Source organism: Bos javanicus, chromosome 13, assembly GCF_032452875.1.
Source record: "Bos javanicus breed banteng chromosome 13, ARS-OSU_banteng_1.0, whole genome shotgun sequence".
Taxonomy (NCBI): domain Eukaryota; kingdom Metazoa; phylum Chordata; class Mammalia; order Artiodactyla; family Bovidae; genus Bos; species Bos javanicus.
In genome coordinates this window covers 75,865,911-75,878,551 of record NC_083880.1, presented here as the reverse complement: position 1 = coordinate 75,878,551, position 12,641 = coordinate 75,865,911, and positions in this window count along the sequence as shown.

The following is a 12,641-nucleotide window of genomic DNA, read 5'->3' as shown; positions in this document are numbered from 1 at the left end:
ATAGAGATAAAAACAAATCCGACCCTGCCCCCCATCACAGGCTGATTGTCAAAGGGATCCCCTAAGTGCCACGGGGCCAATTACACCTCTGTTATCCCGGCAACTTTTTTCTCTTCTTATGAAGGACCGGACTAGAATCTCTGAATTCTGTTGGGATTTGGACCAACAACTGTCAGATGTTTTTAATCTTTCTCACAACGTGTATTCAGTCATCCACTGTGGGTTCAAAATCCTACTCTTTATGCTCTCTTGGCACCTTTGGGGCAAGATACATTCTTCTGGACTGCCGTTAGAAGCAGAGACTGAAACAGTCACTTTCTTGGAAAGAAATTTAGCAAAATTTCTCAAAATTACAAATAAAGAGAATTTGTCTCCACCACCTGACCGTGGAGGCAGATGACCTGGGCGATTAGACGTTCCTGCCCAGGAGTTTCACTTCTTGACTCAAAAATGCTGACATCAACGTACAGTGAGTTTGGATCTACTCTGCTGGTCAGGTGTCAGCGACTGAGTGCTCAGGCAGGCATATGATCCGGCTCTCCACGCGTCCAGTGGTGGCGGTGACATTGACCTGGGCAGAATTTTCCATGCTTTGTTGTTCGGTCGCTCAGTTGTGTCCAACTCTTTGCAACCCCGTGGACTGCAGCATGCCACGTTCCCCTGTCCTTCACCATCCCCGGAGTTTGCTCAGATGCGTGTCCGTTGAGTCGGTGATACTATCTAACCATCTCATCCTCTGTTGCCCCTTCTCCTTTATCCTTCAATTTTTCCCAGCATCAGGGTCTTTTCCAAGGAGTTGGCTCTTTCTATGCTCCCTCGTTTCCCGCCAGTTTTTATCCTTCTTACTGATTCCATAAGCTCCTCATAGTCTTCCAGTAAACCCCTTTGCAGTGTAAGCTAGCGTCTCTGTTGCTTGCAGTCAAGAGGGCTGGCTGATAGAACTTATATAGGCTGAGCATCTCTAAAAAGTGACAAGAGAACCTGGCAATGTGGCTGCCTCTGGAGAAGGCAACTGGGGCCTCAGTCAGAGGTGGAAAGGATCCTGCCCTTCTGTTCTTCTGGACCTTTGGTAATTTAAAAATCAAAGGCAGGGAAATCCCCGGCTGTCTGGTGGCTAGGGCTTTGTACTTTCACTGCTAGGGGCTGCGAATCATATGGAGCAGCCAAAAAAAAATTTTTTTTAATCAATATACATATTACTTTCTTTTTGGCCACACGAGGTCTCAGTTGCAACTCATGGGATCTAGTTCCCTGACCGGGGATCAATGGGAGCATGGAGTCTTAGCTTCCGGACCACCAGGGAAGTCCCATATTACTTTTTTTATGCGTAAAAAAATTCGAAGACAAAAAGATTCAAATGTTACGTTTAGTTCACATCATTGTCAGCTGGGTGGCACTCTTGGGGTTTCTTAGCACCTATGTCAACTCGCTTTTCATAAAAATGAGTGCAAAGGAAAATATCCCTGGAAAGTCGTCGACGAGAAAGTCTTGTGTGTGTGTGTCTGGACTCCATCCCGCTAGGGGACAAGTGGCTGGGTTTTAAGTTACCTTCGTAGTTTAATGAGGATGACTTGACGGTCTAAAAGCAAAAAGAACAAAACTGAACGGCAGTGCGTGAGCTTTCCTATGTCTCTTTTGCTGCTGCTGCTGCGGCTAAGTCGCTTCAGTCATGTCCAACTGTGTGCGACCCCACAGATGGCAGCCCACCAGGCTCTTCCATCCATGGGATTTTCCAGGCAAGAGTACTGGAGTGGGGTGCCATCACCTTCTCTGATGTCTTGTTTAGCTTTAGAATTTAAATTTAGCAAAAGGAATTTTTTTAAAGCCCATTTTCTTATTTATGGGCCTTCCCAGTATTACTACCTCATCTGAACTCTTCGAGAGCTCACGGGGGTTGTTTCTCAAGTCTTATTTATTCCCACACATGGAGTCACTCATTCAATCAACAAACGTTTGTTCTCTGACCCACGTGTGCCTGGCAGCAGGGTAGATGAGGCATGGGCTGCCAGTAAATATTTCTCGCGGTTAGTAACCCAAGCTCAACTCAAATTAGCTTCAGCAAAGAAAGAATTTATGGACTTCTGTAAGTTTCAATGCAAATCAGCTTCAGGCATGGTTGGTTCCAGGGGCACACGCGATGACATCCATATTTAATCTTCATCTCTCAGCTAGGCTTTCTTCTGTGAAGGCTGCACCCACTCAAGCAGCTTCTCCCCGGAGATGGTAACAATGATGGCCTCCAACAACTCCAGAATTACCAGCCTAGCCACACAGGAGTCTTTTCCCCAAAAATTGCAGTGAAAGTGCTAAATTAGCTCTAAACTGGCCCATCTTGAGTCTCATGCTTTTGCTTGACTGAGAGATGCAACATGCTGATTGGCCAGTGCAGTCAAGGAGAGAGCAAGGTCAGTCCCCATGAATCACAAGGATTAAGACGAGAGGGAGTTTGGGACGTCCCTGGCGCTCCATCTAGTCAAAGCTATAGTTTTTCCAGTAGTCATGTATGGATGTGAGAGTTGGACTATAAAGAAAGCTGAGCGCTGAAAATGATGCTTTTGAACTATAGTGTTGGAGAAGACTCTTGAGAGTCCCTTGGACAGCAAGGAGATCCAACCCCAGTCAGTCCTGAAGGAAATCAGTCCTGAATATTCAGTGGAAGGACTGATGCTAAAGTTGAAACTCCAATACTTTGGCCACCTGATGCAAAGAACTGACTCCTTTGAAAAGACCCTGATGCTGGGAAAGATTGAAGGCAGGAGAAGGGGACAACAGAGGATAAGATGGTTGGGTGGCATCACCGACTTGATGGACATGAGTTTGAGCAAGCTCTGGGAGTTGGAAATGGACAGGGTAGCCTGGTGTGCTGCAGTCTGTGGGGTCGCAGAGTTGGACCCCACTGAGCGACTGAATTGAACTGAACTGGCGGTCCAGTTGTTAAGACTCAACATTTCTACTGCAGGGGGCAATACTTAAGTCATTCAGTCATGTCTGACTCTTTGCAACCCCATGGACTGGGCCATAGGGATTCTCCAAGCAAGAATACTGGAGTGGGTTGCCATGCCCTCCTCCAGGGGATCTTCCCACCCCAGGGATCGAACCCAGGTCTCCTGCATTGCAGGCAGATTCTTTACTGTCTGAGCCACCAGGAAAGCCTCACAGGGGGCATAGGTTCCCCTACGGCTGTTAGTGGGAGCAGCTCTGCTGGGAGCAACCTGCCCAGACTTGCCACCCACATACCTTAGGACATGGCATCACCTATCCTGAGTATAACTCCCACCGGGGATATGCACAAAAATGCCCACCGTGATGACACGTGTGAAGGTAGAGGCAGGGATGAGGAGCATCGCTAGAAGAGTTCATTGGTAAAATGTGGTGAATGCACAAATAGATTCAAGGGATTAGAGCCAATAGACAGAGTGGGGATTAGTCTCCTATTCTCTTTTGGTCTCTGTACAGCTATAGAATCCACATTCTAATATGGTGCTCAATAAGGGTATGAATTTCATATTACTGTCATTCATCCATGCTCAGTCACTTCAGTCATGTCTGACTCTGTGACCCTATGGACTGCAGCCCACCAGGCTCCTCTGTCTATGGGATTTTCCCAGCAAGAAGACTGGAGTGGGTTGCCATGCCCTCCTCCAGGGGATCTTCCTGACCCAGGAATCGAACCCACATCTCCTGAATCTCCTGCATTGCAGGCAGATTCTTTACCACTCTCAATTATCATCATCATTATTTCATTGACCTAAAGCATTTCTTAGGTGCAGTTCAGTGAATTCTCTTTGAACCGTAAGGATTGTGGCCTATAATGGAAGCTATAATCCTTAGGGCTCTTTAGTTACAAATCACAGAAAACTAAATTAAGCCCCGCCCCCCAAAAGCCTAAATTAAGCAAAACAAGATGGAATATATTGGTAGGCTGTGGGGGAATTTATTGACTTAAAAGAAAAGCTGAAGAACCAGGCTTCTTGAAAAACCAGGACCTGGGGCTAGGAAACCAGTTGGTAGGAACTAATGAGCACTAGAATCGGTGATTAATTGTGGTTTACAGAGCAGGGAGGCTACATTTACACAAAAGCCTCCTCTGGGGAAGCCACGTTAGAATGGGCACCAGGGCAGTCCTCTCAAGGAAATGACATTTCAGCAAGAATGGACGATGAGAAGGAGCTGGCAATGCGAAGACCCTGGAGGAGAGTATCTCAAGGGAAATTCCCTGGAAAGAGAATCTTTGAGAAACACAAAGTGGGGCTGGACAAGTTGGACTATAATGGAAGAGGCAGAGAATGTATGAAATAAAATCAGAGGCCAGGGTGCCATCATGCAGGATCTTGGAGGCCATGGTAGAGAGGTTTTCTCCTGTTTGTTATGGAAAACCAGTGGAGAATTTTAAGTGAGGGTCTGGTATGATTTTGGAGAAGGCAATGGCACCCCACTCCAGTACTCTTGCCTGGAAAATCCCATGGACGGAGGAGCCTGGTAGGCTGCAGTCCATGGGGTCGCTAAGAGTCGGACACGACTGAGCGACTTCACTTTCACTTTTCACTTTCATGTATTGGAGAAGGAAATGGCAACCCACTCCAGTGTTCTTGCCTGGAGAATCCCAGGGATGGGGGAGCCTGGTGGGCTGCCGGCTATGGGGTCGCACAGAGTCGGACACGACTGAAGCGACTTAGCAGCAGCAGCAGCTGATGTGATTCACTTTTTCCGATCCACCTGACTGCTGGGTAGGAAATTGGTTGCAGTGGGCACGGATGAAGGCAAGGAGATCGAGAGATGGGGAGCTGGCGCCCACAGAGCTGACCAAGCCCAGACGTGGGGTGGGAGGGAGGAGAGGACAAAGCCCAGTCCTCACTTCCGTGCTTATAAAGCCAAATGGAAAGGCGGTGGGTTTCAATGGAGCTGTCAAGCGTTCTGTTTTAGACAACATGACAATGGCTGGAGACACATGCTTAGGAAACATAAACGAGCAGACGTAAGTGGGGAAGTCGTCATCAGCAAGATGCCAATTAAAATCTTGGCACCAAACAAAATCATATAGGAGGGCAGAATCCGGGACCCAAATCCAGGGGTCATCCAAGGTCCACAGACACGAAAAAGTGAAAGTCGCCCAGGCGTGTCCGGCTCTTGTGACCCCTGGAATTCTCCAGGCAAAAGTACTGGAGTGGGTAGCCTTTCCCTTCTCCAGGGGATCTTCCCACCCCAGGGACCAAACCCAGGTCTCCAGCATTGTAAGGTGATTCTTTACCAGCTGAGCCTCAAGGAGTCTTACCTGGAGCCACCTGGATCTCTCCCGCCTGGATCCTATCCTAGATGTCCTTCCCAGGGACGCCACCATTTCTCTGCTCCTTATTTTAGTAAAGTTTCTTGAAGGTGTATTTGTAGCTCCTGACTCCCCCTTTTACACCTCCCTCTCTCTTCTCAACCCACCCCGATCAGGCTGAAGTATTTATGTTTTAGAATTTAGTGAAAACCATTCCATTTATAACAGGGCAAGTGGTTCCTGGAATGAAAAAACAGATCCCAATTTCCCATCAAGAACTTATTCTAAGCCCTGAAACATACATGCTTGCCCTGCCCCAGGGCCTTCGCTCTTACCATTCTCTCTTTCTGGAACATTCCTTCCCCCAGATAATGGCCTCTGTCTCTCTCTCTCCCTTATGTTTTTGCTTAAACGGCATCTTCTCAGTGAGGTCTCCATTCCCCCTTTTAATTTTTCTCCATGTGTTCTATTCATTCATTGATTCATTGTTTCACTGACCATCCTAGGGGTTTCTGTCCTGCATATTTCTGTATTCCGAGCACCTTGAACAGTGCTGGCACATAGTGGGCACTCAAAAAATATCTGTTGAATGATTAACGGAATGAACAAGTGGACCAGATCAGGAAGGGGACACTGGCCTTCAGGGAACACACCGGACTTTGATAACAACTCTAGGAGATTTCATCCTGGACATGCCTCAGTAGGAGTCTTGGGGAAGGTCAAAAGGTCAAAGTCCCGATTGTTCTCAGCGGTGCTTTTACCAGCTTCGCCATTTTACACCAGCCCCTTGAAGTCCCCAGGGCCCGGTCCACCGCCCTTCCTTGACATTCCTCAGCTCTGAAGTCCCCACCCCCTTTCAACACCCGGAGAGTTCTTTCTGCAGATGGAATGAACTGAATCATATTTTCCATGTTAGTAACAGGGCCCAAGAATGCTAATGACTCAGAAGACCAAGAGCGCCCCGCTAGGGCCGCGGAATGAAGCTCTCCAAACAGCCACCAGGGGGCGCCATTCCTCCACGGAGTCGGGCGCTGGCCGCTCTCCAAGCCGCTGAATAAAGAGAGCAGCCCGGAGGCTTTTGCCCGTTTGTAGCCTTGGGTGTGCCACGCGGATGTCTAGGCGAGCTCTGGCAGCTGGTCGGAGAGCTTGCTCTGCTGCCTGAAAAGAAGTTGATGGCACAGGTCCTCTCTTGCCTTTAATTATAGACAAGCGTTCAGACCCAGACTTTGGCAGTTTTCTGGCTGTATGACCCTAACCATGCCACTTCACGTTCAGGAACCTGGGTTGCCTCCTTCCTAAACTACTGATAACCATGGGATCCTGTGGCTGTGAGGATACAGAGTGATACACTTTACAGGTGTCAAGGATTGAATCTGAAACGGGAGATGGCGACCTGATCAGAGGTTATTACCATGGCAATTGACCCAGCAATGATTCTCAAAGCCTGTTCCAAGGACCAGCGGCACCTGGAGAGTTGCTGCCCCTACCCAGACCTTTTGATGAAATTATGGGGTGGGCCTTTGAGTGTTCAGTAAAGCTTCTCGGTGATTCTGATGGTGCTCAAGTTGGTTCAGAGAGGTAAAGAGATTTCCCCTAAACCACATTTGTTTGAAAAGTGGAGCTGAAATTGAATTTCAGCTCTCTCTCTCTCCCTCTCTCTCTCTCTCTATTGTCTTACTGACTGCAAAGCTTGTGGTGTGTATGCGTGCATGCATTTATGCATCGCATGAGATGCTGAAATTCACAACCACCCCTTGGAGTTCTCTTTCAGGATAGTTTAAAGCTTTTTATTCTCAAAGCTGACTGTACATTAGAATCAGCTGGAGTTTTTTTTTCTTTTCTCTTTCTTTTTTGGCTGCCCAGTGTGGCATGTGGGATCCTAGTGGCCAAATAGAGATCACCCAGTGCCCCCTGCCTTTGAAGCACAGAATCCTGACCACCAGGGAAATCCCTGGAGATCTTTAAAAACTGTCTCAATGTCTGGTCCTCTCCCAGACCAATTAATCCAGAATTTCCTGAAGCATCTGTGCTTTTACAAGCTCCTCAGGTAATCCTGACACCCAGTGAGGATTGAAATCCCCAGCCAAGAAGCACCTGACTTGCTATTTATTAGTAAAGCCTCCAGCTTTGGGTAGATAGGAAAGTGCTGGAATCAGAAGGAGGCCAGGGGTCAGAGCCTGGTTCCTTCATCTGAAGAATCAGAATTGAGATGCAGGCTTCTCCTGGGTTGTGTGTGGAAGAAACTAGAGAAACTCCAGAAAGCTCCTGGCCTGGGCCTTGGCTGGGGGAAGAATTGGTAAAAGGACAGCAAACAGTTAAGTGTTGGCGGCATGCAAAGCACTGTGCACACCCCCTGACAAGCCCCCATCTCACCTAATCCTCACCAAGACCCCATTTCATAGCTGAAGACCCCATCTCTGGGTCTGGCCACCTCCGGGTCTCTTCACAGAGCCAGGACTCCCAGGCCCTGGACTGAAAAGCAGGCTGGGACTGGGGTGTGGCAAGGAGGCATCCAGAAGGCAGCATTTAAGGAGGCGCTGACACTCAGGGTCATGTGAGCATTGAGCGGATGCCTAAGAGCAAGTGCCTCCTTAAATGTGGGGCCCTGGGCCTCGCTGGACTCCCTGGGGTCCCAGCCCGGCTCCAGAGGCCGCCTTCTGAAGTCGCTAGGGTGGATCTCACTCAGAATGAAGGACGAGTGGCCTGGCCAGGCCAGGCGAAGGCAGCCTTGTTAAATAAAAAGCCTACGTTTTGTTACCATAACGGAATTTTCCTCCCCTTAAGCAGAAAACAAATTAATATATAAAAGGCAGAATGCACATCAGGAAGATACTTTAATAAGTGATGCACGGTGGGCTCCACAGTGTCGCACTGTTAGAAATTTACATTTGGGGCCCGTAAGGCAGACTTTTCAAAGTCTACATTATACTGTCCTTAGAATGAATGAACATATGAACAAATAAAGGCACAGTTTACTAAGTACCTAGCAGTGAGCTTCAGGGGACACGGAGAACAAAGGGATTCCACAGCTGATGTCTCTACTCAAGAAACTGAGAGCCTCTGGGGAGAATAGCACAGTAACTCAGACTCACATGCAGGTTGCGTAGCTGGAGAAACAAAGTAGTGGATCCTCCTTCTAAAGCTCTTTACTTTTTAAAGATTTATTTATCGGCTATGCTGGGTCTTCCTTGCGGAGGTCGAACCAATCACCACTGGCCAATGACTTAGTCAGTCATGCCTGTGTGATCAAGCCTCCATAAAACCCCCAGAGGACAGCTCTGTAGTCCTTTCTCAGACAGCTTCCACGTAGGGAACCAGAAGGCTTTCACGTGCCATTGTGCGAGGTCCCGCACCCCACAAGGACAGAGGCTTCCTTGTTTGGGACCTGGCTCCTTGTCTCTCTTCATCTGGCTGTTGATGATGCGTCGGTGCTCATTGGTGTCTGACTCTTTGTGACTTCATGGACCGTAGCCCGCCAGACTCTTCTGTCCATGGGATTCTCTGTCCATGGGATTCTCCAGGCAAGAATACTGGAGTGGGTTGCCATGCCCTCCTCAAGGGGATCTTCCCCACCCAGGGAGGAAACCCTTGTCTCTTATGTCTCCTGCATTAGCAGGTGGGTTCGGGTTCTTATCACTAGCGCCAAAGAAAAAAAGAAAGGTGGGTGTATGTCAGAGGTGACAGCCTGGAACAGGGAGACTGGATTCTACAATGAATTCATTCTTCCCAGTGTGGTACGCTGAAGAAGCTGAAGTTGAACGGTTCTATGAAGACCTACAAGACCTTTTAGAACTAACACCCAAAAAGATGTCCTTTTCATTATAGGGGACTGGAATGCAAAAGTAGGAAGTCAAGAAACACCTGGAGTAACAGGCAAATTTGGCCTTGGAATACGCAATGAAGCAGGGCAAAGACTAATAGAGTTTTCCCAAGAAAATGCACTGGTCATAGCAAACACCCTCTTCCAACAACACAAGAGAAGACTCTATACATGGACATCACCAGATGGTCAACACCGAAATAAGATTGATTATATTCTTTGAAGCCAAAGATGGAGAAGCTCTATACAGTCAACAAAAACAAGACCAGGAGCTGACTGTGGCTCAGATCATGAACTCCTTATTACCAAATTCAGACTTAAATTGAAGAAAGTAGAGAAAACCACTAGACCATTCAGATATGACCTAAATCAAATCCCTTATGATTATACAATGGAAGTGAGAAATAGATTTAAGGGCCTAGATCTGATAGATAAAGTACCTGATGAACTATGGACAGAGGTTCGTGACATTGTACAGGAGACAGGGATCAAGACCATCCCCATGGAAAAGAAATGCAAAAAAGCAAAATGGCTGTCTGAGGAGGCCTTACAAATAGCTGTGAAAAGAAGAGAAGCAAAAAGCAAAGGAGAAAAGGAAAGATATAAACATCTGAATGCAGAGTTCCAAAGAATAGCAAGAAGAGATAAGAAAGCCTTCTTCAGCGATCAATGCAAAGAAATAGAGGAAAACAACAGAATGGGAAAGACTAGGGACCTCTTCAAGAAAATCAGAGATACCAAAGGAAATTTTCACGCAAAGATGGGCTCGATAAAAGACAGAAATGGTATGGACCTAACAGAAGCAGAAGATATTAAGATGAGGTGGCAAGAATACACAGAAGAACTGTACAAAAAAGATCTTCACCACCAAGATAATCACAGTGGTGTGATCACTGACCTAGAGCCAGACATCCTGGAATGTGAAGTCAAGAGGGCCTTAGGAAGCATCACTATGAACAAAGCTAGTGGAGGTGATGGAATTCCAGTTGAGCTATTCCAAATCCTGAAAGATGATGCTGTGAACGTGCTGCACTCAATATGCCAGCAAATTTGGAAAACTCAGCAGTGGTCACAGGACTGGAAAAGGTCAGTTTTCATTCCAATCCCAAAGAAAGGCAATGCCAAAGAATGCTCAAACTACTGCACAATTGCACTCATCTCACACACTAGTAAAGTAATGCTCAAAATTCTCCAAGCCAGGATTCAGCAACATGTGAACCATGAACTTCTGACGTTCAAGCTGGTTTTAGAAAAGGCAGAGGAACCAGAGATCAAATTGCCAACATCTGCTGGATCATGGAAAAAGCAAGAGAGTTCCAGAAAAACATCTATTTCTGCTTTATTGACTATGCCAAAGCCTTTGACTGTGTGGATCACAATAAACTGTGGAAAATTCTGAAAGAGATGAGAATACCAGACCACCTGATCCGCCTCTTGAGAAATTTGTATGCAGGTCAGGAAGCAACAGTTCCAACTGGACATGGAACAACAGACTGGCTCCAAATAGGAAAAGGAGTAGGTCAAGGCTGTATATTGTCACCCTGTTTATTTAACTTATATGCAGAGTACATCATGAGAAACGATGGACTGGAAGAAGCACAAGCTGGAATCAAGATTGCCAGGAGAAATGTCAATAACCTCAGATATGCAGATGACACCACCCTTATGGCAGAAAGTGAAGAGGAACTCAAATGCCTCTTGATGAAAGTGAAAGAGGAGAGTGAACAAGTTGGCTTAAAGCTCAACATTCAGAAAACGAAGATCATGGCATCCAGTCCCATCACTTCATGGGAAACAGTGTCAGACTTTATTTTGGGGGGCTCCAAAATCACTGCAGATGGTGACTGCAGCCATGAAATTAAAAGATGCTTACTCCTTGGAAGGAAAGTTATGACCAACCTAGATAGCATATTCAAAAGCAGAGACATTACTTTGCCAACAAAGGTTCGTCTAGTCAAGGCTATGGTTTTTCCTGTGGTCATGTATGGATGTGAGAGTTGGACTGTGAAGAAGGCTAAGCGCCGAAGAATTGATGCTTTTGAACTGTTTTGTTGGAGAAGACTCTTGAGAGTCCCTTGGACTGCAAGGAGATCCAACCAGTCCATTCTGAAGGAGATCAGCCCTGGGATTTCTTTGGAAGGAATGATGCTAAAGCTGAAACTCCAGTACTTTGGCCACCTGATGCGAAGAGTTGACTCATTGGAAAAGACTCTGATGCTGGGAGGGATTGGGGGCAAGAGGAGAAGGGGATGATAGAGGATGAGATGGCTGGATGGCATCACTGACTCAATGGACATAAGTCTGAGTGAACTCCGGGAGTTGGTGATGGACAGGGAGGCCTGGCGTGCTGTGATTCATGGGGTCGCAAAGATTCAGACAGGACTGAGCGACTGATCTGATCTGATCTGATCTGAGTGTGGTAAGCACTACAGAGAAACGGAAAAGGAGTCAAGGGAGATTCAAACTGCAAAAGGGGGGACTAACTTAGCTGGAGGTGGCCACAGCGGGCCTTTGGGGGAAAATTCTGTGGAAGTGGAGAACCAGATAAGTCCGTGCTGATCAGGCTCAGAGGAAGGCAAAGCAGGGCCTCATGCAGAGGAAAGCGCCAGAAGGCCACAGGGAAGGAAGCAGCAGGAGCTTGGTTTTAGGAACTAACAGTAAACGTAGCCCCACTGAGACGCAGGGAAGAGTGCGAGAGGACAGCCCGGCTCGTAGCAGCGGCCTGAGGTTCATGGGCCTGAGACGGCCCTGGTGTGGCCATGCGAATTTTGGGCTGTTGCATGGTTTTTTTTTTTTCATTAGTTATATATTTATTTTTGTAATGATTGAAATTTTTGTATGATTTTTATTTTTTTTTCTGTTTATTTATTTTACTTTACAATATTGTATTGGTTTTGCCATACATTGACTTGAATCCTCCATGGGTGTACATGTGTTCCCCATCCTGAACCCCCCTCCCACCTCCCTCCCCCATGTTTTTTAAAAGTGGACTAAGTTGTGGGGTTTTTTAAAAAGTGTTCTCCAGAAAAATCTAGACTTCAGATTTTTTTTAAAAATCATAAGATCTGGCCATACTGGGCTCACGTTTCTGAGTAGTAGCTAACAGCTGGAGCTAAAGAGCACTGGAGGAGGTTTTAACTTCTGAAGTTGAAACTGAGTTGCTTGTTGGCCTTAAAATGTTATGTGTTGTGTTCACTCGCTCAGTCATGTCCAACTCTTTGGGACCCTAGCCCACCAGGCTCCTCTGTCCATGGAATTTTCCAGGCAAGAATACTGGAATGGGTTGCCATTTCCTACTCCAAGGCATCTTCCCAACCCAGGGATCAAACCTGTGTCTCTTGGGCCTCCTGTATTGGCAGGCAGATTTTCGTGCTTTCTTCCAGTTTCTATGGTCTATTTGTTTTTAACCATTACATCTTTGATAGCCAAGGAATAAGGCATGAATCCAGCACCGTTGTTTTCCAAATAGCTACTGTTTTGAGGATTATTTACTGAATTAGACATCTTTTCCCCCTGATTTAATGCGTCACTTCTGTTATGAGAATTCCATACATACTT